At 49.6% G+C, this 25,549-nt stretch overlaps 1 pseudogene; it reads left to right on the plus strand.

The window, feature by feature from the left end:
• LOC110535083 (uncharacterized) overlaps positions 1–25,339 on the plus strand; it is a 46,469-nt pseudogene extending 21,130 nt beyond the window's left edge.
• The last annotated feature ends 210 nt before the right edge of the window (positions 25,340–25,549 follow it).

The raw sequence follows: 25,549 nt of genomic DNA on the forward strand, positions 1-25,549 counted from the left end.
ACTATGTTGTGAGTGATGTTGTGCCATGTGGAGCAGGTGTCCACCCATCTGTGCCCGAACCATAGAGACTACTGCTTATGAGCTGAGCCACGGTTTCACAGTCACACTGACTCACACATTAGACATCGGCTGTTGATGATGAACACTGGGAAACACACAGGACTGTGAGATGAACATCTATGAAGGGAATGCTGTAACCATTCCACCCAGTGCAGTGTGTCTGTGTGTCTGTTCCACCTCTTTGTCCATAGCCATGGGCCAGGGATTACTGACAGGAAGGCTTAGCAATACTCCTCTCTCAACAGCAACTGGGCCCACCTTCTCTCTCTCTCTGACCCCCTTCCTCTGCAACTCTCTCAGGGTGTGAAACTGAAGCCCAGATGAAGAGATCATTATTAATCTAGTTTCTGTAGAATAAATATGTCTTATCCTCTCTCTGCTGCTTAATGATCTGGTTTCTCTTCAAGTACACCTTTTTCTATGTTACTCCACAGTGTCAAACAAACACACACACTCATGCGCGCACACACACGTTTGTGTATATCTGTGTTTCAGGTGCAGCGTGAGCAACAGGGTAGCCTAGTGGTTAGAGCGTTGGACTAGTAACCGGAAGGTTGCAAGTTCAAACCCCCGAGCTGACAAGGTACAAATCTGTCGTTCTGCCCCTGAACAGGCAGTTAACCCACTGTTCCTAGGCCGTCATTAAAAATAAGAATTAGTTCTTAACTGACTTGCCTAGTTAAATAAAGGCAAAAAAGAATGTGTGTGTGTGTGTGTGTGTGTGTGGATTTTAAGGTGAAGGATATTCTGCCCCTGCTCCCCTCTATGTCCCGCGGACATACATTGGTTATCTCTGCATCAGAAGCGGCCCTTGGTGACTTCCTGTTAGAATGGCCACTTTAATAAATGGAACTCTATTCACTGTAATAATGTTTACATGTGTTGCATTACTTATCTCATATGTACTGTATCTACTGTATTCTACTGTATCTTAGTCTACGCTGCTCTGACATTGCCAGTCCATATATTTATATTTTCTTAATTCCATTTCTTTACTTATCTTGTGAAATTGTTAGACATTACTTTTTAGATATAAAAAAATATCCACTGTGTACAACATGAAACACCAAATAATGCATGCAGAGCAGAATTAGGCCGATACCCGCTAGTTATCAAAATCCAGAAAAGAGCCGTTAAATTCTACAACCACCTAAAAGGAAGCGATTCCCAAACCTTCTATAACAAAGCCATCACCTACAGAGAGATGAACCTGGAGAAGAGTCCCCTAAGCAAGCTGGTCCTGGGGCTCTGTTCACAAACACACCCCACACAGCCCCAGGACAGCAGCACAATTAGACCCAACCAAATCATGAGAAAACAAAAAGATAATTACTTGACACATTGGAAAGAATGAACAAAAAACAGAGCAAACTAGAATGCTACTTGGCCCTACACAGAGAGTACACAGTGGCAGAATACCTGACCACTGTGACTGACCCAAACTTAAGGAAATATTTGACTATGTACAGACTCAGTGAGCATAGCCTTGCTATTGAGAAAGGCCGCCGTAGGCAGACAGGGCTCTCAAGAGAAGACAGGCTATGTGCACACTGCCCACAAAATGAGATGGAAACTGAGCTGCACTTCCTAACCTCCTGCCCAATGTATGACCATATTAGAGACACATATTTTCCCCAGATTACACAGATCCACAAACAATTCGAAAACAAACCTGATTTTGATCAACTGCCATATCTACTGGGTGAAATACCACAGTGTGACATCACAGCAGCAAGATTTGTGACCTGTTGCCACAAGAAAGGGGCAACCAGTGAAGAACAAACACCATTGTCAATACAACTCATATTCATGCTTATTTATTTTCCCTTTTGTACTTCAACCATTTGCACAACGTTACAACACTGTATATATATATAATATGACATTTGTAACGTCTTTATTCTTTTGGCACTTCTGTGAGTGTAATGTTTACTGTTCATTTTTATTGTTTATTTCACTTTTGTATATTATCTACTTCACTTGCTTTGGCAATGTTAACATATGTTTCCCATGCCAATAAAGCCCCTTGAATTGAATTGAATTGAATATTACTGTACAGTCGGAGCTAGAAACACAAGCATTTCGCTACACCCGCAATAACATCTGCTAAACACGTGTATGTGACCTATAAAATGGGATTTGAATAGAAAGGGTGTGTCCAGTAAAGTCAATGCTGGCATAATAGGTGGACCCATGCCAGGAAGTAAAGGCAGGAAGTGTCCCCTTCAATCTGGGCTGTAATTTACAAAACATACATTCCATTGCATGAGCCACATCAGTTAACATCATTTGAATGAACATTCTACATTACCATGGCAATCCAGCAGCAGGTTAACCATGGAAGTTATTGCATCACATTACCAGGCAGCCACTGCGAGTGTACTCATGAGTTTACTTGTCAATTGGGTCAGGGTTAGAGCTTCCAAACCCGTTCTATTCATTATATTTGTATAGGTAACACCCCATTCTGCGATTCTGTATCTCTCTAACCCTCTTCTAGTCCCATGCTACAGTCTCTATGCATACATAGAACCCCTCTCACACACCAAACACAGATGGACGGCCTGTGATCTAGTTGCACACACGCACACACACACACACACACACACACACACACACACACACACACACACACACACACACACACACACACACACACACACACACACACACACTCCCTTTCCCCTCCTCCTCCCCCACTAAATCCCTGAAATGTTTCTGATATATTTCTGAAATGTTTCTGACACACCAAACACAGATGGACGGCCAAACACAGATTCCTTTCCAGCCCTGTGTTCTGAGGCCTCGGCTAAGGTCTGTGAGTCATCTGTTCTGAGGCCTCGGCTAAGGTCTGTGAGTCATCTGTTCTGAGGCCTAGGCTAAGGTCTGTGAGTCATCTGTTCTGAGGCCTAGGCTAAGGTCTGTGAGTCATCTGTTCTGAGGCCTAGGCTAAGGTCTGTGAGTCATCTGTTCTGAGGCCTAGGCTAAGGTCTGTGAGTCATCTGTTCTGAGGCCTAGGCTAAGGTCTGTGAGTCATCTGTTCTGAGGCCTCGGCTAAGGTCTGTGAGTCATCTGTTCTGAGGCCTCGGCTAAGGTCTGTGAGTCATCTGTTCTGAGGCCTCGGCTAAGGTCTGTGAGTCATCTGTTCTGAGGCCTCGGCTAAGGTTATCTTCTTCCGCAAGATTCCAATTATCTTCTTCCTGAAGTGTGTACTCGTTCACTACCCCTTATAGAGGTAAAACATTTAGAGAAGAGAGAGAGAAAGAGAGAGATTAAACAAAAAAACAGGTAAGTGCTTTCATTCTTTCTTTCTTTCTTTCATTCTTACTTTCTTTCTTTCCCTCTTGCTCTTCTCTCTCTTGTCACGTTAAAAGAGCCTTTATCCTCTTCTCTCTCTCGTCACGTTTAAAAGAGCTTTTATCCTCTTCTCTCTCTCATCACGTTTAAAAGAGCCTTTATCCTCTTCTCTCTCTCTTGTCACGTTAAAAGAGCCTTTATCCTCTTCTCTCTCTCGTCACGTTTAAAAGAGCCTTTATCCTCTTCTCTCTCTCATCACGTTTAAAAGAGCCTTTATCCTCTTCTCTCTCTCGTCACGTTTAAAAGAGCCTTTATCCTCTTCTCTCTCTCATCACGTTTAAAAGAGCCTTTATCCTCTTCTCTCTCTCATCACGTTTAAAAGAGCCTTTATCCTCTTCTCTCATCACGTTTAAAAGAGCCTTTATCCTCTTCTCTCTCTCATCACGTTTAAAAGAGCCTTTATCCTCTTCTCTCTCTCGTCACGTTTAAAAGAGCTTTTATCCTCTTCTCTCTCTCATCACGTTTAAAAGAGCCTTTATCCTCTTCTCTCATCACGTTTAAAAGAGCCTTTATCCTCTTCTCTCTCTCGTCACGTTTAAAAGAGCTTTTATCCTCTTCTCTCTCTCATCACGTTTAAAAGAGCCTTTATCCTCTTCTCTCTCTCATCACGTTTAAAAGAGCCTTTATCCTCTTCTCTCTCTCTTGTCACGTTAAAAGAGCCTTTATCCTCTTCTCTCTCTCGTCACGTTTAAAAGAGCCTTTATCCTCTTCTCTCTCTCATCACGTTTAAAAGAGCCTTTATCCTCTTCTCTCTCTCGTCACGTTTAAAAGAGCCTTTATCCTCTTCTCTCTCTCATCACGTTTAAAAGAGCCTTTATCCTCTTCTCTCTCTCATCACGTTTAAAATAGCCTTTATCCTCTTCTCTCATCACGTTTAAAAGAGCCTTTATCCTCTTCTCTCTCTCTCATCACGTTTAAAAGAGCCTTTATCCTCTTCTCTCATCACGTTTAAAAGAGCCTTTATCCTCTTCTCTCTCTCATCACGTTTAAAAGAGCCTTTATCCTCTTCTCTCTCTCATCACGTTTAAAAGAGCCTTTATCCTCTTCTCTCATCACGTTTAAAAGAGCCTTTATCCTCTGCTGTCTCATGAATTACAAATTACAGGCACCTCTCTCTCTCTCTCTCTCGCTCTATCTCTCTCTCTTCCCCCTCCTTTGCTCCCCACATCCCCTCTCTCTCTGCCTCTATCCCTCTCTCTCTGCCTCTATCCCTCGCTCTCTGCCTCTATCCCCCGCTCTCTGCCTCTATACCTCTATCCCTCTATCCCTCTCTCTATGCCTCTATCCCCCTATCCCTCGCTCTCTGCCTCTATCCCTCGCTCTCTGCCTCTATCCCTCTATCCCTCGCTCTCTGCCTCTATCCCTCGCTCTCTGCCTCTATCCCTCTATCCCTCGCTCTCTGCCTCTATCCCTCGCTCTCTGCCTCTATCCCTCTATCCCTCGCTCTCTGCCTCTATCCCTCTCTCTCTGCCTCTATCCCTCTATCCCTCGCTCTCTGCCTCTGTCCCTCTCTCTCTGCCTCTATCCCTCTCTCTATCCCTCTATCACTATCCCTCTCTCTCTGCCTCTATCCCTCTCTCTGCCTCTATCCCTCTCTCTCTGCCTCAATCCCTCTATCCCTTATCTCTGCCTCTATCTCTCGCTCTCTGCCTCTATCCCTCTATCCCTCGCTCTCTGCCTCTATCCCTCTATCCCTCGCTCTCTGCCTCTATCCCTCTATCCCTCGCTCTCTGCCTCTATCCCTCTATCCCTCACTCTCTGCCTCTATCCCTCTATCCCTCTATCCCTCACTCTCTACCTCTATCCCTCTCTCTCTGCCTCTATCCCTCTATCCCTCGCTCTCTGCCTCTGTCCCTCTCTCTCTGCCTCTATCCCTCTCTCTATCCCTCTATCTCTATCCCTCTCTCTCTGCCTCTATCCCTCTATCCCTCTCTTTCTGCCTCTATCCCTCGCTCTCTGCCTCTATCCCTCTCTCTCTGCCTCTATCCCTCTCTCTTTGCCTCTATCCCTCTATCCCTCGCTCTCTGCCTCTATCCCTCGCTCTCTGCCTCTATCCCTCTCTCTCTGCCTCTATCCCTCTGTCCCTCGCTCTCTGCCTCTATCACTCTCCCTCTGCCTCTATCCCTCTATCCCTCTCTCTCTGCCTCTATCCCTCTATCCCTCTCTTTCTGCCTCTATCCCTCGCTCTCTGCCTCTATCCCTCTCTCTCTGCCTCTATCCCTCTATCCCTCGCTCTCTGCCTCTGTCCATCTCTCTCTGCCTCTATCCCTCGCTCTCTGCCTCTATCCCTCTATCCCTCGCTCTCTGCCTCTATCCCTCGCTCTCTGCCTCTATCCCTCTATCCCTCGCTCTCTGCCTCTATCCCTCTATCCCTCACTCTCTGCCTCTATCCCTCTATCCCTCTCTCTCTGCCTCTATCCCTCTATCCCTCTGTCTCTGCCTCTATCCCTCTCTCTCTGCCTCTATCCCTCTATCCTTTGCTCTCTACCTCTATCCCTCTCTCTCTGTCGCTATCCCTCTATCCCTCGCTCTCTGCCTCTGTCCCTCTCTCTCTGCCTCTATCCCTCTCTCGATCCCTCTATTTCTATCCCTCTCTCTCTATCTCTATCCCTCTCTCTTTGCCTCTATCCCTCTCTCTCTGCCTCTATCCCTCTATCCCTCGCTCTCTGCCTCTATCCCTCTCTCTTTGCCTCTATCCCTCTATCCCTCGCTCTCTGCCTCTATCCCTTGCTCTCTGCCTCTATCCCTCTCTCTCTGCCTCTATCCCTCTATCCCTCGCTCTCTGCCTCTATCCCTCGCTCTCTCCCTCTATCCCTCTCTCTCTGCCTCTATCCCTCTATCCCTCGCTCTTTGCCTCTATCCCTCGCTCTCTGCCTCTATCTCTCTATCCCTCACTCTCTGCCTCTATCCCTCTATCCCTCACTCTCTGCCTCTATCCCTCTCTCTCTGCCTCTATCCCTCTCTCGATCCCTCTATTTCTATCCCTCTCTCTCTATCTCTATCCCTCTCTCTTTGCCTCTATCCCTCTCTCTCTGCCTCTATCCCTCTATCCCTCGCTCTCTGCCTCTATCCCTCTCTCTTTGCCTCTATCCCTCTATCCCTCGCTCTCTGCCTCTATCCCTTGCTCTCTGCCTCTATCCCTCTCTCTCTGCCTCTATCCCTCTATCCCTCGCTCTCTGCCTATATCCCTCGCTCTCTGCCTCTATCCCTCTATCCCTCACTCTCTGCCTCTATCCCTCTATCCCTCACACTCTGCCTCTATCCCTCTCTCTCTGCCTCTACCTCTATCCCTCTCTCTCTGTCTCTATCCCTCTATCCCTCGCTCTCTGCCTCTATCCCTCTCTCTCTGTCTCTATCCCTCTATCCCTCGCTCTTTGCCTCTATCCCTCTCTCTCTGCCTCTATCCCTCTCTCGATCCCTCTATTTCTATCCCTCTCTCTCTATCTCTATCCCTCTCTCTTTGCCTCTATCCCTCTCTCTCTGTCTCTATCCCTCTATCCCTCTCTCTCTGCCTCTATCCCTCTCTCTTTGCCTCTATCCCTCTATCCCTCGCTCTCTGTCTCTATCCCTTGCTCTCTGCCTCTATCCCTCTCTCTCTGCCTCTATCCCTCTATCCCTCGCTCTCTGCCTCTATCCCTCTATCCCTCACTCTCTGCCTCTATCCCTCTATCCCTCTCTCTTTGCCTCTATCCCTCTATCCCTCGCTCTCTGCCTCTAACCCTCGCTCTCTGCCTCTATCCCTCTCTCTCTGCCTCTATCCCTCTATCCCTCGCTGTCTGCCTCTATCCCTCTCTCTCTCTGCCTCTATCACTCTATCCCTCTCTCTCTCTGCCTCTATCCCTCTATCCTTCTCTTTCTGCCTCTATCCCTCACTCTCTGCCTCTATCCCTCTATCCCGCGCTCTCAGCCTCTATCCCTCTATCCCTCACTCTCTGCCTCTATCCCTCCATCCCTCTCTCTCTGCCTCTATCCCTCTCTCTCTGTCTCTATCCCTCTATCCCTCGCTCTCTGCCTCTGTCCCTCTCTCTCTGCCTCTATCCCTCTCTCGATCCCTCTATTTCTATCCCTCTCTCTCTATCTCTATCCCTCTCTCTTTGCCTCTATCCCTCTCTCTCTGCCTCTATCCCTCTATCCCTCGCTCTCTGCCTCTATCCCTCTCTCTTTGCCTCTATCCCTCTATCCCTCGCTCTCTGCCTCTATCCCTTGCTCTCTGCCTCTATCCCTCTCTCTCTGCCTCTATCCCTCTATCCCTCGCTCTCTGCCGCTATCCCTCGCTCTCTCCCTCTATCCCTCTCTCTCTGCCTCTATCCCTCTATCCCTCGCACTTTGCCTCTATCCCTCGCTCTCTGCCTCTATCTCTCTATCCCTCAGTCTCTGCCTCTATCCCTCTATCCCTCACTCTCTGCCTCTATCCCTCTATCCCTCTGTCTCTGCCTCTATCCCTCTCTCTCTGCCTCTATCCCTCTATCCCTCGCTCTCTGCCTATATCCCTCGCTCTCTGCCTCTATCCCTCTCTCTCTGCCTCTATCCCTCTATCCCTCGCTCTTTGCCTCTATCCCTCGCTCTCTGCCTCTATCCCTCACTCTCTGCCTCTATCCCTCTATCCCTCACACTCTGCCTCTATCCCTCTATCCCTCTGTCTCTACCTCTATCCCTCTCTCTCTGTCTCTATCCCTCTATCCCTCGCTCTCTGCCTCTATCCCTCTCTCTCTGTCTCTATCCCTCTATCCCTCGCTCTTTGCCTCTGTCCTTCTCTCTCTGTCTCTATCCCTCTCTCGATCCCTCTATTTCTATCCCTCTCTCTCTATCTCTATCCCTCTCTCTTTGCCTCTATCCCTCTCTCTCTGCCTCTATCCCTCTATCCCTCGCTCTCTGCCTCTATCCCTCTCTCTTTGCCTCTATCCCTCTATCCCTCGCTCTCTGCCTCTATCCCTTGCTCTCTGCCTCTATCCCTCTCTCTCTGCCTCTATCCCTCTATCCCTCGCTCTCTGCCTATATCCCTCGCTCTCTGCCTCTATCCCTCTCTCTCTGTCTCTATCCCTCTATCCCTCGCTCTTTGCCTCTATCCCTCACTCTCTGCCTCTATCCCTCACTCTCTGCCTCTATCCCTCTATCCCTCACACTCTGCCTCTATCCCTCTATCCCTCTGTCTCTACCTCTATCCCTATCTCTCTGTCTCTATCCCTCTATCCCTCGCTCTCTGCCTCTATCCCTCTCTCTCTCTGCCTCTATCACTCTATCCCTCTCTCTCTCTGCCTCTATCCCTCTATCCCTCTCTTTCTGCCTCTATCCCTCACTCTCTGCCTCTATCCCTCTATCCCTCGCTCTCAGCTTCTATCCCTCTATCCCTCTCTCTCTGACTCAATCCCTCTATCCCTTGCTCTCTGCCTCTATCTCTCGCTCTCTGCCTCTATCCCTCTATCCCTCGCTCTCTGCCTCTATCCCTCTATCCCTCGCTCTCTGCCTCTATCCCTCTATCCCTCGCTCTCTGCCTCTATCCCTCTATCCCTCACTCTCTGCCTCTATCCCTCTATCCCTCTATCCCTCACTCTCTACCTCTATCCCTCTCTCTCTGCCTCTATCCCTATATCCCTCGCTCTCTGCCTCTGTCCCTCTCTCTCTGCCTCTATCCCTCTCTCTATCCCTCTATCTCTATCCCTCTCTCTCTGCCTCTATCCCTCTATCCCTCTCTTTCTGCCTCTATCCCTCGCTCTCTGCCTCTATCCCTCTCTCTCTGCCTCTATCCCTCTCTCTTTGCCTCTATCCCTCTATCCCTCGCTCTCTGCCTCTATCCCTCGCTCTCTGCCTCTATCCCTCTCTCTCTGCCTCTATCCCTCTGTCCCTCGCTCTCTGCCTCTATCCCTCTCCCTCTGCCTCTATCCCTCTATCCCTCTCTCTCTGCCTCTATCCCTCTATCCCTCTCTTTCTGCCTCTATCCCTCGCTCTCTGCCTCTATCCCTCTCTCTCTGCCTCTATCCCTCTATCCCTCGCTCTCTGCCTCTGTCCATCTCTCTCTGCCTCTATCCCTCGCTCTCTGCCTCTATCCCTCTATCCCTCACTCTCTGCCTCTATCCCTCTATCCCTCTCTCTCTGCCTCTATCCCTCTATCCCTCTGTCTCTGCCTCTATCCCTCTCTCTCTGCCTCTATCCCTCTATCCTTTGCTCTCTACCTCTATCCCTCTCTCTCTGTCTCTATCCCTCTATCCCTCGCTCTCTGCCTCTGTCCCTCTCTCTCTGCCTCTATCCCTCTCTCGATCCCTCTATTTCTATCCCTCTCTCTCTATCTCTATCCCTCTCTCTTTGCCTCTATCCCTCTCTCTATCCTCTATCCCTCTATCCCTCGCTCTCTGCCTCTATCCCTCTCTCTTTGCCTCTATCCCTCTATCCCTCGCTCTCTGCCTCTATCCCTTGCTCTCTGCCTCTATCCCTCTCTCTCTGCCTCTATCCCTCTATCCCTCGCTCTCTGCCTCTATCCCTCGCTCTCTGCCTCTATCTCTCTATCCCTCACTCTCTGCCTCTATCCCTCTATCCCTCACTCTCTGCCTCTATCCCTCTCTCTCTGCCTCTATCCCTCTCTCGATCCCTCTATTTCTATCCCTCTCTCTCTATCTCTATCCCTCTCTCTTTGCCTCTATCCCTCTCTCTCTGCCTCTATCCCTCTATCCCTCGCTCTCTGCCTCTATCCCTCTCTCTTTGCCTCTATCCCTCTATCCCTCGCTCTCTGCCTCTATCCCTTGCTCTCTGCCTCTATCCCTCTCTCTCTGCCTCTATCCCTCTATCCCTCGCTCTCTGCCTATATCCCTCGCTCTCTGCCTCTATCCCTCTATCCCTCACTCTCTGCCTCTATCCCTCTATCCCTCACACTCTGCCTCTATCCCTCTCTCTCTGCCTCTACCTCTATCCCTCTCTCTCTGTCTCTATCCCTCTATCCCTCGCTCTTTGCCTCTATCCCTCTCTCTCTGCCTCTATCCCTCTCTCGATCCCTCTATTTCTATCCCTCTCTCTCTATCTCTATCCCTCTCTCTTTGCCTCTATCCCTCTCTCTCTGCCTCTATCCCTCTATCCCTCTCTCTCTGCCTCTATCCCTCTCTCTTTGCCTCTATCCCTCTATCCCTCGCTCTCTGTCTCTATCCCTTGCTCTCTGCCTCTATCCCTCTCTCTCTGCCTCTATCCCTCTATCCCTCACTCTCTGCCTCTATCCCTCTATCCCTCACTCTCTGCCTCTATCCCTCTATCCCTCTCTCTTTGCCTCTATCCCTCTATCCCTCGCTCTCTGCCTCTAACCCTCGCTCTCTGCCTCTATCCCTCTCTCTCTGCCTCTATCCCTCTATCCCTCGCTGTCTGCCTCTATCCCTCTCTCTCTCTGCCTCTATCACTCTATCCCTCTCTCTCTGCCTCTATCCCTCTATCCTTCTCTTTCTGCCTCTATCCCTCACTCTCTGCCTCTATCCCTCTATCCCGCGCTCTCAGCCTCTATCCCTCTATCCCTCACTCTCTGCCTCTATCCCTCCATCCCTCTCTCTCTGCCTCTATCCCTCTCTCTCTGTCTCTATCCCTCTATCCCTCGCTCTCTGCCTCTGTCCCTCTCTCTCTGCCTCTATCCCTCTCTCGATCCCTCTATTTCTATCCCTCTCTCTCTATCTCTATCCCTCTCTCTTTGCCTCTATCCCTCTATCCCTCGCTCTCTGCCTCTATCCCTCTCTCTTTGCCTCTATCCCTCTATCCCTCGCTCTCTGCCTCTATCCCTTGCTCTCTGCCTCTATCCCTCTCTCTCTGCCTCTATCCCTCTATCCCTCGCTCTCTGCCTCTATCCCTCGCTCTCTCCCTCTATCCCTCTCTCTCTGCCTCTATCCCTCTATCCCTCGCTCTTTGCCTCTATCCCTCGCTCTCTGCCTCTATCTCTCTATCCCTCAGTCTCTGCCTCTATCCCTCTATCCCTCACTCTCTGCCTCTATCCCTCTATCCCTCTGTCTCTGCCTCTATCCCTCTCTCTCTGCCTCTATCCCTCTATCCCTCGCTCTCTGCCTATATCCCTCGCTCTCTGCCTCTATCCCTCTCTCTCTGCCTCTATCCCTCTATCCCTCGCTCTTTGCCTCTATCCCTCGCTCTCTGCCTCTATCCCTCACTCTCTGCCTCTATCCCTCTATCCCTCACACTCTGCCTCTATCCCTCTATCCCTCTGTCTCTACCTCTATCCCTCTCTCTCTGTCTCTATCCCTCTATCCCTCGCTCTCTGCCTCTATCCCTCTCTCTCTGTCTCTATCCCTCTATCCCTCGCTCTTTGCCTCTGTCCTTCTCTCTCTGTCTCTATCCCTCTCTCGATCCCTCTATTTCTATCCCTCTCTCTCTATCTCTATCCCTCTCTCTTTGCCTCTATCCCTCTCTCTCTGCCTCTATCCCTCTATCCCTCGCTCTCTGCCTCTATCCCTCTCTCTTTGCCTCTATCCCTCTATCCCTCGCTCTCTGCCTCTATCCCTTGCTCTCTGCCTCTATCCCTCTCTCTCTGCCTCTATCCCTCTATCCCTCGCTCTCTGCCTATATCCCTCGCTCTCTGCCTCTATCCCTCTCTCTCTGTCTCTATCCCTCTATCCCTCGCTCTTTGCCTCTATCCCTCACTCTCTGCCTCTATCCCTCACTCTCTGCCTCTATCCCTCTATCCCTCACACTCTGCCTCTATCCCTCTATCCCTCTGTCTCTACCTCTATCCCTATCTCTCTGTCTCTATCCCTCTATCCCTCGCTCTCTGCCTCTATCCCTCTCTCTCTCTGCCTCTATCACTCTATCCCTCTCTCTCTGCCTCTATCCCTCTATCCCTCTCTTTCTGCCTCTATCCCTCACTCTCTGCCTCTATCCCTCTATCCCTCGCTCTCAGCCTCTATCCCTCTATCCCTCACTCTCTGCCTCTATCCCTCCATCCCTCTCTCTCTGCCTCTATCCCTCTCTCTCTGCCTCTATCCCTCTATCCCTCGCTCTCTGCCTCTGTCCATCTCTCTCTGCCTCTATCCCTCGCTCTCTGCCTCTATCCCTCTATCCCTCGCTCTCTGCCTCTATCCCTCGCTCTTTGCCTCTATCCCTCTATCCTTCGCTCTCTGCCTCTATCCCTCGCTCTCTGCCTCTATCCCTCTCTCTCTGCCTCTATCCCTCTATCCTTTGCTATCTACCTCTATCCCTCTCTCTCTGCCTCTATCCCTCTATCCCTCGCTCTCTGCCTCTGTCCCTCTCTCTCTGCCTCTATCCCTCTCTCTATCCCTCTATCTCTATCCCTCTCTCTCTGCCTCTATCCCTCTCTCTTTGCCTCTATCCCTCTCTCTCTGCCTCTATCCCTCGCTTTCTGCCTCTATCCCTCTCTCTTTGCCTCTATCCCTCTCTCTCTGCCTCTATCCCTCGCTTTCTGCCTCTATCCCTCACTCTCTGCCTCTATCGCTTGCTCTCTGCCTCTATCCCCATCTCTCTGCCTCTATCCCTCTATCCCTCGCTCTCTGCCTCTATCCTTCTCTCTCTGCCTCTATCCCTCTATCCCTCACTCTCTGCCTCTATCCCTCTATCCCTCTCTCTCTGCCTCTATCCCTCTATCCCTCTCTCTCTGCTTCTATCCCTCACTCTCTGCCTCTATCCCTCTATCCCTTGCTCTCTGCCTCTATCCCTCTCTCTTTGCCTCTATCACTCTCTCTTTGCATCTATCCCTCTATCCCTCTCTCTCTGCCTTTATCCCTCTATCCCTCTCTGTCTGCCTCTATCCCTCTATCCCTCGCTCTCTGCCTCTATCCCATACTCTCTGCCTCTATCCCTTGCTCTCTGCCTCTCTCCCTCTCTCTCTGCCTCTATCCCTCTATCCCTCGCTCTCTGCCTCTATCCCTCGCTCTCTGCCTCTATCCCTCGCTCTTTGCCTCTATCCCTCTATCCCTCGCTCTCTGCCTCTATCCCTCTATCCTTCGCTCTCTGCCTCTATCCCTCTCTCTCTGCCTCTATCCCTCGATCCCTCGCTCTCTGCCTCTATCCCTCTCTCTCTGCCTCTATCCCTCTCTCTCTGCCTCTATCCCTCTATCCCTCGCTCTCTGCCTCTATCCTTCTCTCTCTGCCTCTATCCCTCGCTCTCTGCCTCTATCCCTCGCTCTCTGCCTCTATCCCTCTATCCCTCTCTCTTTGCCTATATCCCTCTCTGCCTCTATCCCTCTATCCTTCGCTCTCTACCTCTATCCCTCTCTCTCTGTCTCTATCCTTTTATCCCTCGCTCTCTGCCTCTGTCCCTCTCTCTCTGCCTCTATCCCTCTCTCTATCCCTCTGTCTCTATCCCTCTCTACCTGCCTCTATCCCTCTCTCTTTGCCTCTATCCCTCTCTCTATCCCTCTATCCCTCTCTCTCTGACTCTATCCCTCTCTCTCTGCCTCTATCCCTCTATCCCTCGCTCTCTGCCTCTATCCCTTGCTCTCTGCCTCTCTCCCTCTCTCTCTTCCTCTATCCCATCTCTCTCTGGCTCTATCCCTCGCTCTCTGCCTCTATCCCTCTCTCTCTGCCTCTATCCCTCTATCCCTCGCTCTCTGCCTCTATCCCTCTATCCCTCGCTCTCTGCCTCTATCCCTCTCTCTTTGCCTCTATCCCTCTATCCCTCTCTCTCTGCCTCTAACCCTCTATCCCTCTCTCTCTGCATCTATCCCTCTATCCCTCGCTCTCTACCTCTATCCCTCTATCCCTCTCTCTCTGCCTCTATCCCTCTCTCTGCCTCTATCCCTCTATCCCTCACTCTCTGCCTCTATCCCTCGCTCTCTGCCTCTATCCCTCGCTCTCTTCTTCTCTCCCTCGCTCTTTGCCTCTATCCCTCTATCCCTCGCTCTCTGCCTCTATCCCTCTATCCTTCGCTCTCTGCCTCTATCCCTCTCTCTTTGCCTCTATCCCTCGAGCCCTCGCTCTCTGCCTCTATCCCTCTCTCTCTCCCTCTATCCCTCTCTCTCTGCCTCTATCCCTCTCTCTCTGCCTCTATCCCTCGCTTTCTGCCTCTATCCCTCACTCTCTGCCTCTATCGCTTGCTCTCTGCCTCTATCCCCATCTCTCTGCCTCTATCCCTCTATCCCTCGCTCTCTGCCTCTATCCTTCTCTCTCTGCCTCTATCCCTCTATCCCTCACTCTCTGCCTCTATCCCTCTATCCCTCTCTCTCTGCCTCTATCCCTCTATCCCTCTCTCTCTGCTTCTATCCCTCACTCTCTGCCTCTATCCCTCTATCCCTTGCTCTCTGCCTCTATCCCTCTCTCTTTGCCTCTATCACTCTCTCTTTGCATCTATCCCTCTATCCCTCTCTCTCTGCCTTTATCCCTCTATCCCTCTCTGTCTGCCTCTATCCCTCTATCCCTCGCTCTCTGCCTCTATCCCATACTCTCTGCCTCTATCCCTTGCTCTCTGCCTCTCTCCCTCTCTCTCTGCCTCTATCCCTCTATCCCTCGCTCTCTGCCTCTATCCCTCGCTCTCTGCCTCTATCCCTCGCTCTTTGCCTCTATCCCTCTATCCCTCGCTCTCTGCCTCTATCCCTCTATCCTTCGCTCTCTGCCTCTATCCCTCTCTCTCTGCCTCTATCCCTCGATCCCTCGCTCTCTGCCTCTATCCCTCTCTCTCTGCCTCTATCCCTCTCTCTCTGCCTCTATCCCTCTATCCCTCGCTCTCTGCCTCTATCCTTCTCTCTCTGCCTCTATCCCTCGCTCTCTGCCTCTATCCCTCGCTCTCTGCCTCTATCCCTCTATCCCTCTCTCTTTGCCTATATCCCTCTCTGCCTCTATCCCTCTATCCTTCGCTCTCTACCTCTATCCCTCTCTCTCTGTCTCTATCCTTTTATCCCTCGCTCTCTGCCTCTGTCCCTCTCTCTCTGCCTCTATCCCTCTCTCTATCCCTCTGTCTCTATCCCTCTCTACCTGCCTCTATCCCTCTCTCTTTGCCTCTATCCCTCTCTCTATCCCTCTATCCCTCTCTCTCTGACTCTATCCCTCTCTCTCTGCCTCTATCCCTCTATCCCTCGCTCTCTGCCTCTATCCCTTGCTCTCTGCCTCTCTCCCTCTCTCTCTTCCTCTATCCCATCTCTCTCTGGCTCTATCCCTCGCTCTCTGCCTCTATCCCTCTCTCTCTGCCTCTATCCCTCTATCCCTCGCTCTCTGCCTCTATCCCTCTATCCCTCGCTCTCTGCCTCTATCCCTCTCTCTTTGCCTCTATCCCTCTATCCCTCTCTCTCTGCCTCTAACCCTCTATCCCTCTCTCTCTGCATCTATCCCTCTATCCCTCGCTCTCTACCTCTATCCCTCTATCCCTCTCTCTCTGCCTCTATCCCTCTCTCTGCCTCTATCCCTCTATCCCTCACTCTCTGCCTCTATCCCTCGCTCTCTGCCTCTATCCCTCGCTCTCTTCTTCTCTCCCTCGCTCTTTGCCTCTATCCCTCTATCCCTCGCTCTCTGCCTCTATCCCTCTATCCTTCGCTCTCTGCCTCTATCCCTCTCTCTTTGCCTCTATCCCTCGAGCCCTCGCTCTCTGCCTCTATCCCTCTCTCTCTCCCTCTATCCCTCTCTCTCTGCCTCAATCCCTCTATCCCTCGCTCTCTGCCTCTATCCCTCTCTCTCTGCCTCTATCCCTCGCTCTCTGCCTCTATCCCTTGCTCTCTGCCTCTATCCCTCTATCCCTCACTCTCTGCCTCTATCCCTCGCTCTCTGCCTCTATCCCTTTATCCCTCAATCTCTGCCTCTATCCCTCTATCCCTCACTCTCTGCCTCTCTGCCTCTATCCCTCTATCCCTCGCTCTCTCTCTTTTTGCTTCTATCCCTTTATCCCTCACTCTCTGACTCTATCCCTCTATCCCTCTCTCTCTGTCTCTATCCCTCTTTCCCTCGCTCTCTGCCTCTCTGCCTCTATCCCTCTCTCTCTGCCTCTCTGCCTTTATCCCTCGCTCTCTGCCTCTATCCCTCTCTCGCTGCCTCTCTCTTTCTCTGCTCCCCGAGATGGTGTAGTTCAGGTCATATCCTCTGTGGTTGGAGGATCACTGGGTTACTGTCTGTTCTGTTGTTCTCACTCATCTGATTATGGAGAGAAAATGTCAACAACTCATTCATAATTTGAACCTTAGACACACAGCCTTTCACAGCGGATTAAAGAACCTATCATCAGTTCCAATAAAGGCCTGGGATATAGTTTTACCGTTGTATCTATCTATGCTCATGGCCAAGAACTGGGAATATCTCAAAGCATACTGCATATTTGTGTGTGTGTGTGCATGCGTTAATGTGTGCTTATGTCTCTGTGTGTCAATTGGGGAAGGGTCCAATTGAGTTATATTGATTGGTATTTGCCCTCCGAACACCTGCTAAAACATGCACGAATGCACACCAGTGAATAGATTATTGAGCTCCAGTGTTTGAACAGCATTAGTAATGCATATGTAGTGTTTAGTGGCCCAGAGGTGCATTCATATGGAGATATCTGTTTTAACAGACCCCAGCTGCCCCGTCTCGCTCTCTCTCACTCGCTCTCTCTGTCTTTCTCTCTGTGTCTCTCTCTCTGTCTGTCTATCTCTCTCTCTCTGTCTGTCTTTCTATCTATGTCTGTCTATCTGTATATCTGTCTGTCTCTCTCTCTCTCTCTCTCTCTCTCTCTCTCTCTGTGTGTCTCTCTCTCTCTGTCTCTCTCTCTCTGTGTCTCTCTGTGTCTCTCTCAATTCAATTCAATTAAATTCAATTAAATTCAATTCAAGGGCTTTATTGGCATGGGAAACATGTGTTAACATTGCCAAAGCAAGTGAGGTAGATAATATATAAAGTGAATATATAAAGTGAAATAAACAATACAAATTAACAGTAAACATCACACACACAGAAGTTTCAAAACAATAAAGACATTACAAATGTCATATTATATATATATATATACAGTGTTTCAACAATGTACAAATGGTAAAGGACACAAGATAAAATAAATAAGCATAAATATGAGTTGTATTTACAATGGTGTGTGTTCTTCACTGGTTGCCCTTTTCTCGTGGCAACAGGTCACAAATCTTGCTGCTGTGATGGCACACTGTGGAATTTCACCCAGTAGATATGGGAGTTTTTCAAAATTGGATTTGTTTTCGAATTCTTTGTGGATCTGTGTAATCTGAGGGAAATATGTCTCTCTAATATGGTCATACATTGGGCAGGAGGTTAGGAAGTGCAGCTCAGTTTCCACCTCATTTTGTGGGCAGTGAGCACATAGCCTGTCTTCTCTTGAGAGCCATGTCTGCCTACGGCGGCCTTTCTCAATAGCAAGGCTATGCTCACTGAGTCTGTACATAGTCAAAGCTTTCCTTAATTTTGGGTCAGTCACAGTGGTCAGGTATTCTGCCGCTGTGTACTCTCTGTGTAGGGCCAAATAGCATTCTAGTTTGCTCTGTTTTTTTGTTAATTCTTTCCAATGTGTCAAGTAATTATCTTTTTGTTTTCTCATGATTTGGTTGGGTCTAATTGTGCTGCTGTCCTGGGGCTCTGTAGGGTGTGTTTGTGTTTGTGAACAGAGCCCCAGGACCAGCTTGCTTAGGGGACTCTTCTCCAGGTTCATCTCTCTGTAGGTGATGGCTTTGTTGTGGAAGGTTTGGGAATCGCTTCCTTTTAGGTGGTTATAGAATTTAACGGCTCTTTTCTGGATTTTGATAATTAGTGGGTATCGGCCTAATTCTGCTCTGCATGCATTATTTGGAGTTCTACGTTGTACCCGGAGGATATTTTTGCAGAATTCTGCGTGCAGAGTCTCAATTTGGTGTTTGTCCCATTTTGTGAAGTCTTGGTTGGTGAGCGGACCCCAGACCTCACAACCATAAAGGGCAATGGGCTCTATGACTGATTCAAGTATTTTTAGCCAAATCCTAATTGGTATGTTGAAATGTATGTTCCTTTTGATGGCATAGAATGCCCTTCTTGCCTTGTCTCTCAGATCGTTCACAGCTTTGTGGAAGTTACCTGTGGCGCTGATGTTTAGGCCAAGGTATGTATAGTTTTTTGTGTGCTCTAGGGCAACAGTGTCTAGATGGAATTTGTATTTGTGGTCCTGGTGACTGGACCTTTTTTGGAACACCATTATTTTGGTCTTACTGAGATTTACTGTCAGGGCCCAGGTCTGACAGAATCTGTGCATAAGATCTAGGTGCTGCTGTAGGCCCTCCTTGGTTGGTGACAGAAGCACCAGATCATCAGCAAACAGCAGACATTTGACTTCGGATTCTAGTAGGGTGAGGCCGGGTGCAGCAGACTTTTCTAGTGCCCGCGCCAATTCGTTGATATGTATGTTGAAGAGGGTGGGGCTTAAGCTGCATCCCTGTCTAACCCCACGACCCTGTGTGAAGAAATTTGTCTTGAAATTTGTCTTGTTGTTTGTGTACATGGATTTTATAATGTCGTATGTTTTACCCCCAACACCACTTTCCATCAGTTTGTATAGCAGACCCTCATGCCAAATTGAGTCGAAGGCTTTTTTGAAATCAACAAAGCATGAGAAGACTTTGCCTTTGTTTTGGTTTGTTTGGTGGTCAATTAAGGTGTGCAGGGTGAATACATGGTCTGTTGTACGGTAATTTGGTAAAAAGCCAATTTGACATTTGCTCAGTACATTGTTTTCATTGAGGAAGTGTACGAGTCTGCTGTTAATGATAATGCAGAGGATTTTCCCAAGGTTACTGTTGACGCATATTCCACGGTAGTTATTGGGGTCAAATTTGTCTCCACTTTTGTGGATTGGGGTGATCAGTCCTTGGTTCCAAATATTGGGGAAGATGCCAGAGCTAAGGATGATGTTAAAGAGTTTTAGTATAGCCAATTGGAATTTGTTGTCTGTATATTTGATCATTTCATTGAGGATACCATCAACACCACAGACCTTTTTGGGTTGGAGGGTTTTTATTTTGTCCTGTAACTCATTCAATGTAATTGGAGAATCCAGTGGGTTCTGGTAGTCTTTAATAGTTGATTCTAAGATCTGTATTTGATCATGTATTTGTTTTTGCTCTTTATTCTCTGTCTCTCTCTCTCTCTCTCTGTCTCTCTCTCTCTGTCTCTCTCTCTCTCTCTCTCTGTCTCGCTCTCTCTGTCTCTCTCTCTTCGTGTCTCTCTCTCTCTGTCTCTCTCTCTCTGTCTCTCTCTCTCCGTGTCTCTCTCTCTCTGTGTCTCTCTCTCTGTCTCTCTCTGTGTCTCTCTCTCTCTCTCTCTCTGTCTCTCTTTCTCTGTGTCTCTCTCTCTCTCTGTGTGTCTCTCTCTGTCTCTCTCTGTGTCTCTCTCTCTGTCTCTCTGTCTCTCTCTCTGTCTTTCTCTCTGTTTCTCTCAATTCAATTCAATTCAATTTGCTTTATTGGCATGATGCAACAATATATTATGTAACAATTGCCAAAGCTTATTTTGGATTTTTAACCCCTTTTTCTCCCCAATTTCATGGTATCCAGTTGTTGTAGTAGCTACTATCTTGTCTCATCGCTACAACTCCCGTATGGGCTCGGGAGAGACGAAGGTTGAAAGTCATGCGTCCTCTGATACACAACCCAACCAAGGCGCACTGCTTCTTAATACAGCGCGCATCCAACCCGGAAGCCAGCTGCACCAATGTGTTGGAGGAAACACCGTGCACCTGGCAACCTTGGTTAGCGCGCACTGCGCCCGGCCCGCCACAGGAGTCGCTGGTGCGCGATGAGACAAGGATTTCCCTACCGGCCAACCTCTCCCTAACCCGGACGACGCTTGGCCCATTGTGCGTCGCCCCACGGGCCTCCCGGTCCCGGCTGGTAACGACAGAGCCTGTTCGTGAACCCAGAGTCTCTGGTGGCACAGCTGGTGCTGCAGTACAGCACTGCGCCACCCGGGAGGCGAGAATCATAATTGTCAACGGGACAACAGTAACAACAATAACCAAGGGTCAAAATGACCATACATTGAACAATAACAATAAGCATACAATAGAGGACATGTGCAGGTTGATTGGTCTGTCAGACACTGTCCCTCTCTCTCTCCCTCTCCGTGTGTGTGTCTCTCTCTCTCTCCGTGTGTGTGTGTCTCTCTCTCTCTCTCTCTCTCTCTGTGTGTGTCTCTCTCTCTCGTCACTCTTCTCTCTCTCTCTCTCTCTCTCTCTCTCTCTGTGTGTGTGTGTGTGTGTGTGTCTCTCTCTCTCTCTCTGTCTCTCTCTCTCTCTCTCTCTCTCTCCGTGTGTGTGTGTCTCTCTCTCTCTCTCTCTCTCCGTGTGTGTGTCTCTCTCTCTCTCTCTCCGTGTGTGTGTCTCTCTCTCTCTGTGTGTGTGTCTCTCTCTCTCTCTCTGTGTGTGTGTGTCTCTCTCTCTCTCTCTCTCTCTCTCTCCATGTGTGTGTCTCTCTCTCTCTCTCCGTGTGTATGTCTCTGTCAAGGTGTGTTGCTCTCTCTCTCTCTCTCTCTCTCCGTGTGTCTCTCTCTCTCTCTCTCTCTCTCTCTCTCTCTCTCTCTCTCTCTCCGTGTGTCTCTCTCTTTCTCTCTCTCTGTGTGTGTGTCTCTCTCTCTCTCTCCGTATGTGTGTCTCTCTCTCTCTCCGTGTGTGTGTCTCTCTCTCTCCGTGTGTGTGTGTCTCTCTTTCTCTCTCTCTCCGTGTGTGTCTCTCTCTCCGTGTGTGTGTGTCTCTCTCTCTCTCTCTCTCTCCGTGTGTGTGTCTCTCTCTCTCTCCATGTGTGTGTGTCTCTCTCTCGGTGTGTGTGTGTCTCTCTCTCTCTCTCTCTCTCTCTCTCTCTCTCTCTCTCTCCGTGTGTGTGTGTCTCTCTCTCTCTCCGTGTGTGTGTCTCTCTCTCTCTGTGTGTCTCTCTCTCTCTCTCTCCGTGTGTGTGTCTCTCTCTCTCTCTCTCTCTCTCTCTCCGTGTGTGTGTCTCTCTCTCTCTTTCTCTCTCCGTGTGTGTGTGTCTCTCTCTCTCTCTCTCTCCGTGTGTGTCTCTCTCTCTCTCCGTGTGTGTCTCTCTCTCTCTCTCTCTCTCTCTCTCTCTCTCTCTCTCTCTCTCTCTCCGTGTGTGTGTGTCTCTCTCTCGTCACTCTTCTTTTCTCTCTACCCCTTTTCATTTCAATTTAAGGGGCTTTATTGGCATGGAAAACATACGTTTACATTTCCAAAGCAAGTGAAATGGGATGAACAAAAGTGAAATAAACAATAAAACGTGAACAGTAAATATTTGTATTTCACCCAATAGATATGTGAGTTTGTCAAAATTGGATTTTGTTTTGGAATTCTTTGTGGGTAATCTGAGGGAAATACGGTTCTACATTTGGCAGGAGGTTAGGAAGTGCAGCTCAGTTTCACCTCATTGTGTGGGCAGTGTGTACAGGTCTGCCTACAGCGTACCTTTCTCTCCCTCTCTTCTTTTCACTCTCTTTCTCTCTCTCTTCCTTTCTCCCTTCTTTTCACTCTCTCTCTTTCTCTCCCTCACTTCCTTTCTCCCTTCCTTTCACTCTCTTTCTCTCGTTCTCTCCCTCTCTTCCTTTCACTCTCTTTCTCTCCCTCTCTTCCTTTCACCCTTCTTTTCACTCTCTTTCTCTCCCTCTCTTCCTTTCTCCCTTCTTTTCACTCTCTTTCTCTCCCTCTCTTCCTTTCTCCCTTCTTTTCACTCTCTTTCTCTCTCTCTCTTCCTTTCTCCCTTCTTTTCACTCTCTCTCTCTCTCTCTCTCTCTTCCTTTCTCCCTTCTTTTCACTCTCTTTCTCTCCCTCTCTTCCTTTCTCCCTTCTTTTCACTCTCTTTCTCTCCCTCTCTTCCTTTCTCCCTTCTTTTCACTCTCTTTATCTCCATCTCTTCCTTTCCCCCTTCTTTTCACTCTCTTTCTCTTTCTCTCTTCCTTTCTCCCTTCTTTTCACTCTCTTTCTCTCTCTCTCTTCCTTTCTCCCTTATTTTCACTCTCTTTCTCTCCCTCTCTTCCTTTCTCCCTTCTCTTCACTCTCTTTCTCTCCCTCTCTTCCTTTCTCCCTTCTTTTCACTCTCTTTCTCTCCCTCTCTTCCTTCTCCCTTCTTTTCACTCTCTTTCTCTCACTCTTGTTTTCTCTCTCTCTCTTGCCTGCTCTAGTCTTAACAAAGCCCTCCCTCCCTCCCTCCCTCCCTCCCTCCCTCCCTCCCTCCCTCCCTCCCTCCCTCCCTCCCTCCCTCCCTCCCTCCCTCCCTCCCTCCCTCCCTCCCTCCCTCCCTCCCTCCCTCCCTACTGAGCTGCTCTCCATCCCATCACAACATCCATCTATTAGGATTGTCTGTTTCTGCAGTCAGAGCAGATATGAGAGGAAGAGATGAAGGCGATGATACTGGTGATTGGAGCTCATTGTCTGGCTGCCAGTGGAGGTGTGCGTGACTCTTATCATATGTCAGAGAGCGAATGTGTGTGTCAGTAATGATATGCATGCTCTGGGCTCTGGTTTGATCAGAACTGTCTGAGGTGTTGTCTGCACACCTTTGTCTGAGGAGAAGAGAGGAGGGAGGGAGATAGAGAGGGGGGAGACTGCTCTTTTCTCTGACAGTGGCACAGTGGGAGGCAGCTCTGATCATGCTTTGTTAGAGGTGTGTGTGAGCACGAACACTGTTAGAAACATCTCACATTGTTAAAAACGTAGTGAGCCTAATGCAGGTGCTGTCTGACCAGCCATACACACACACACACTGTCTGTCTCTGTGCTGAACAAAGTCTGAGAGGAGTGACTCTCCCCGCTCTCTACACAGACGTCAGCTGAAACAAAGTCTGAGAGGAGTGACTCTCCCTGCTCTCTACACAGACATCAGCAGGAACAAAGTCTGAGAGGAGTGACTCTCCTCGCTCTCTACACAGACGTCAGCTGAAACAAAGTCTGAGAGGAGTGACTCTCCTCGCTCTCTACACAGACGTCAGCTGAAACAAAGTCTGAGAGGAGTGACTCTCCTCGCTCTCTACACAGACGTCAGCTGAAACAAAGTCTGAGAGGAGTGACTCTCCTCGCTCTCTACACAGACGTCAGCTGAAACAAAGTCTGAGAGGAGTGACTCTCCTCGCTCTCTACACAGACGTCAGCTGAAACAAAGTCTGAGAGGAGTGACTCTCCTCGCTCTCTACACAGACGTCAGCTGAAACAAAGTCTGAGAGGAGTGACTCTCCCCGCTCTCTACACAGACGTCAGCTGAAACAAAGTCTGAGAGGAGTGACTCTCCTCGCTCTCTACACAGACGTCAGCAGGAACAAAGTCTGAGAGGAGTGACTCTCCCCACTCTCTACACAGACGTCAGCTGAAACAAAGTCTGAGAGGAGTGACTCTCCTCGCTCTCTACACAGACGTCAGCTGAAACAAAGTCTGAGAGGAGTGACTCTCCTCGCTCTCTACACAGACGTCAGCTGAAACAAAGTCTGAGAGGAGTGACTCTCCTCGCTCTCTACACAGACGTCAGCAGGAACAAAGTCTGAGAGGAGTGACTCTCCCCGCTCTCTACACAGACGTCAGCAGGAACAAAGTCTGAGAGGAGTGACTCTCCTCGCTCTCTACACAGACGTCAGCTGAAACAAAGTCTGAGAGGAGTGACTCTCCTCGCTCTCTACACAGACGTCAGCTGAAACAAAGTCTGAGAGGAGTGACTCTCCTCGCTCTCTACACAGACGTCAGCTGAAACAAAGTCTGAGAGGAGTGACTCTCCTCGCTCTCTACACAGACGTCAGCTGAAACAAAGTCTGAGAGGAGTGACTCTCCCCGCTCTCTACACAGACGTCAGCAGGAACAAAGTCTGAGAGGAGTGACTCTCCCCGCTCTCTACACAGACGTCAGCAGGAACAAAGTCTGAGAGGAGTGACTCTCCTCGCTCTCTACACAGACGTCAGCTGAAACAATGTCTGAGAGGAGTGACTCTCCCCGCTCTCTACACAGACGTCAGCTGAAACAAAGTCTGAGAGGAGTGACTCTCCTCGCTCTCTACACAGACGTCAGCAGGAACAAAGTCTGAGAGGAGTGACTCTCCTCGCTCTCTACACAGACGTCAGCTGAAACAAAGTCTGAGAGGAGTGACTCTCCCCGCTCTCTACACAGACGTCAGCTGAAACAAAGTCTGAGAGGAGTGACTCTCCTCGCTCTCTACACAGACGTCAGCTGAAACAAAGTCTGAGAGGAGTGACTCTCCTCGCTCTCTACACAGACGTCAGCTGAAACAAAGTCTGAGAGGAGTGACTCTCCTCGCTCTCTACACAGACGTCAGCTGAAACAAAGTCTGAGAGGAGTGACTCTCCTCGCTCTCTACACAGACGTCAGCTGAAACAAAGTCTGAGAGGAGTGACTCTCCTCGCTCTCTACACAGACGTCAGCTGAAACAAAGTCTGAGAGGAGTGACTCTCCTCGCTCTCTACACAGACGTCAGCAGGAACAAAGTCTGAGAGGAGTGACTCTCCCCGCTCTCTACACAGACGTCAGCAGGAACAAAGTCTGAGAGGAGTGACTCTCCTCGCTCTCTACACAGACGTCAGCTGAAACAAAGTCTGAGAGGAGTGACTCTCCTCGCTCTCTACACAGACGTCAGCTGAAACAAAGTCTGAGAGGAGTGACTCTCCTCGCTCTCTACACAGACGTCAGCTGAAACAAAGTCTGAGAGGAGTGACTCTCCTCGCTCTCTACACAGACGTCAGCTGAAACAAAGTCTGAGAGGAGTGACTCTCCCCGCTCTCTACACAGACGTCAGCAGGAACAAAGTCTGAGAGGAGTGACTCTCCCCGCTCTCTACACAGACGTCAGCAGGAACAAAGTCTGAGAGGAGTGACTCTCCTCGCTCTCTACACAGACGTCAGCTGAAACAATGTCTGAGAGGAGTGACTCTCCCCGCTCTCTACACAGACGTCAGCTGAAACAAAGTCTGAGAGGAGTGACTCTCCTCGCTCTCTACACAGACGTCAGCAGGAACAAAGTCTGAGAGGAGTGACTCTCCTCGCTCTCTACACAGACGTCAGCTGAAACAAAGTCTGAGAGGAGTGACTCTCCCCGCTCTCTACACAGACGTCAGCTGAAACAAAGTCTGAGAGGAGTGACTCTCCTCGCTCTCTACACAGACGTCAGCTGAAACAAAGTCTGAGAGGAGTGACTCTCCTCGCTCTCTACACAGACGTCAGCTGAAACAAAGTCTGAGAGGAGTGACTCTCCTCGCTCTCTACACAGACGTCAGCT

Source organism: Oncorhynchus mykiss, chromosome 11 (assembly GCF_057628025.1).
Source record: "Oncorhynchus mykiss isolate SJ-2025 chromosome 11, ASM5762802v1, whole genome shotgun sequence".
Classification (NCBI taxonomy): Eukaryota; Metazoa; Chordata; class Actinopteri; order Salmoniformes; family Salmonidae; genus Oncorhynchus; species Oncorhynchus mykiss.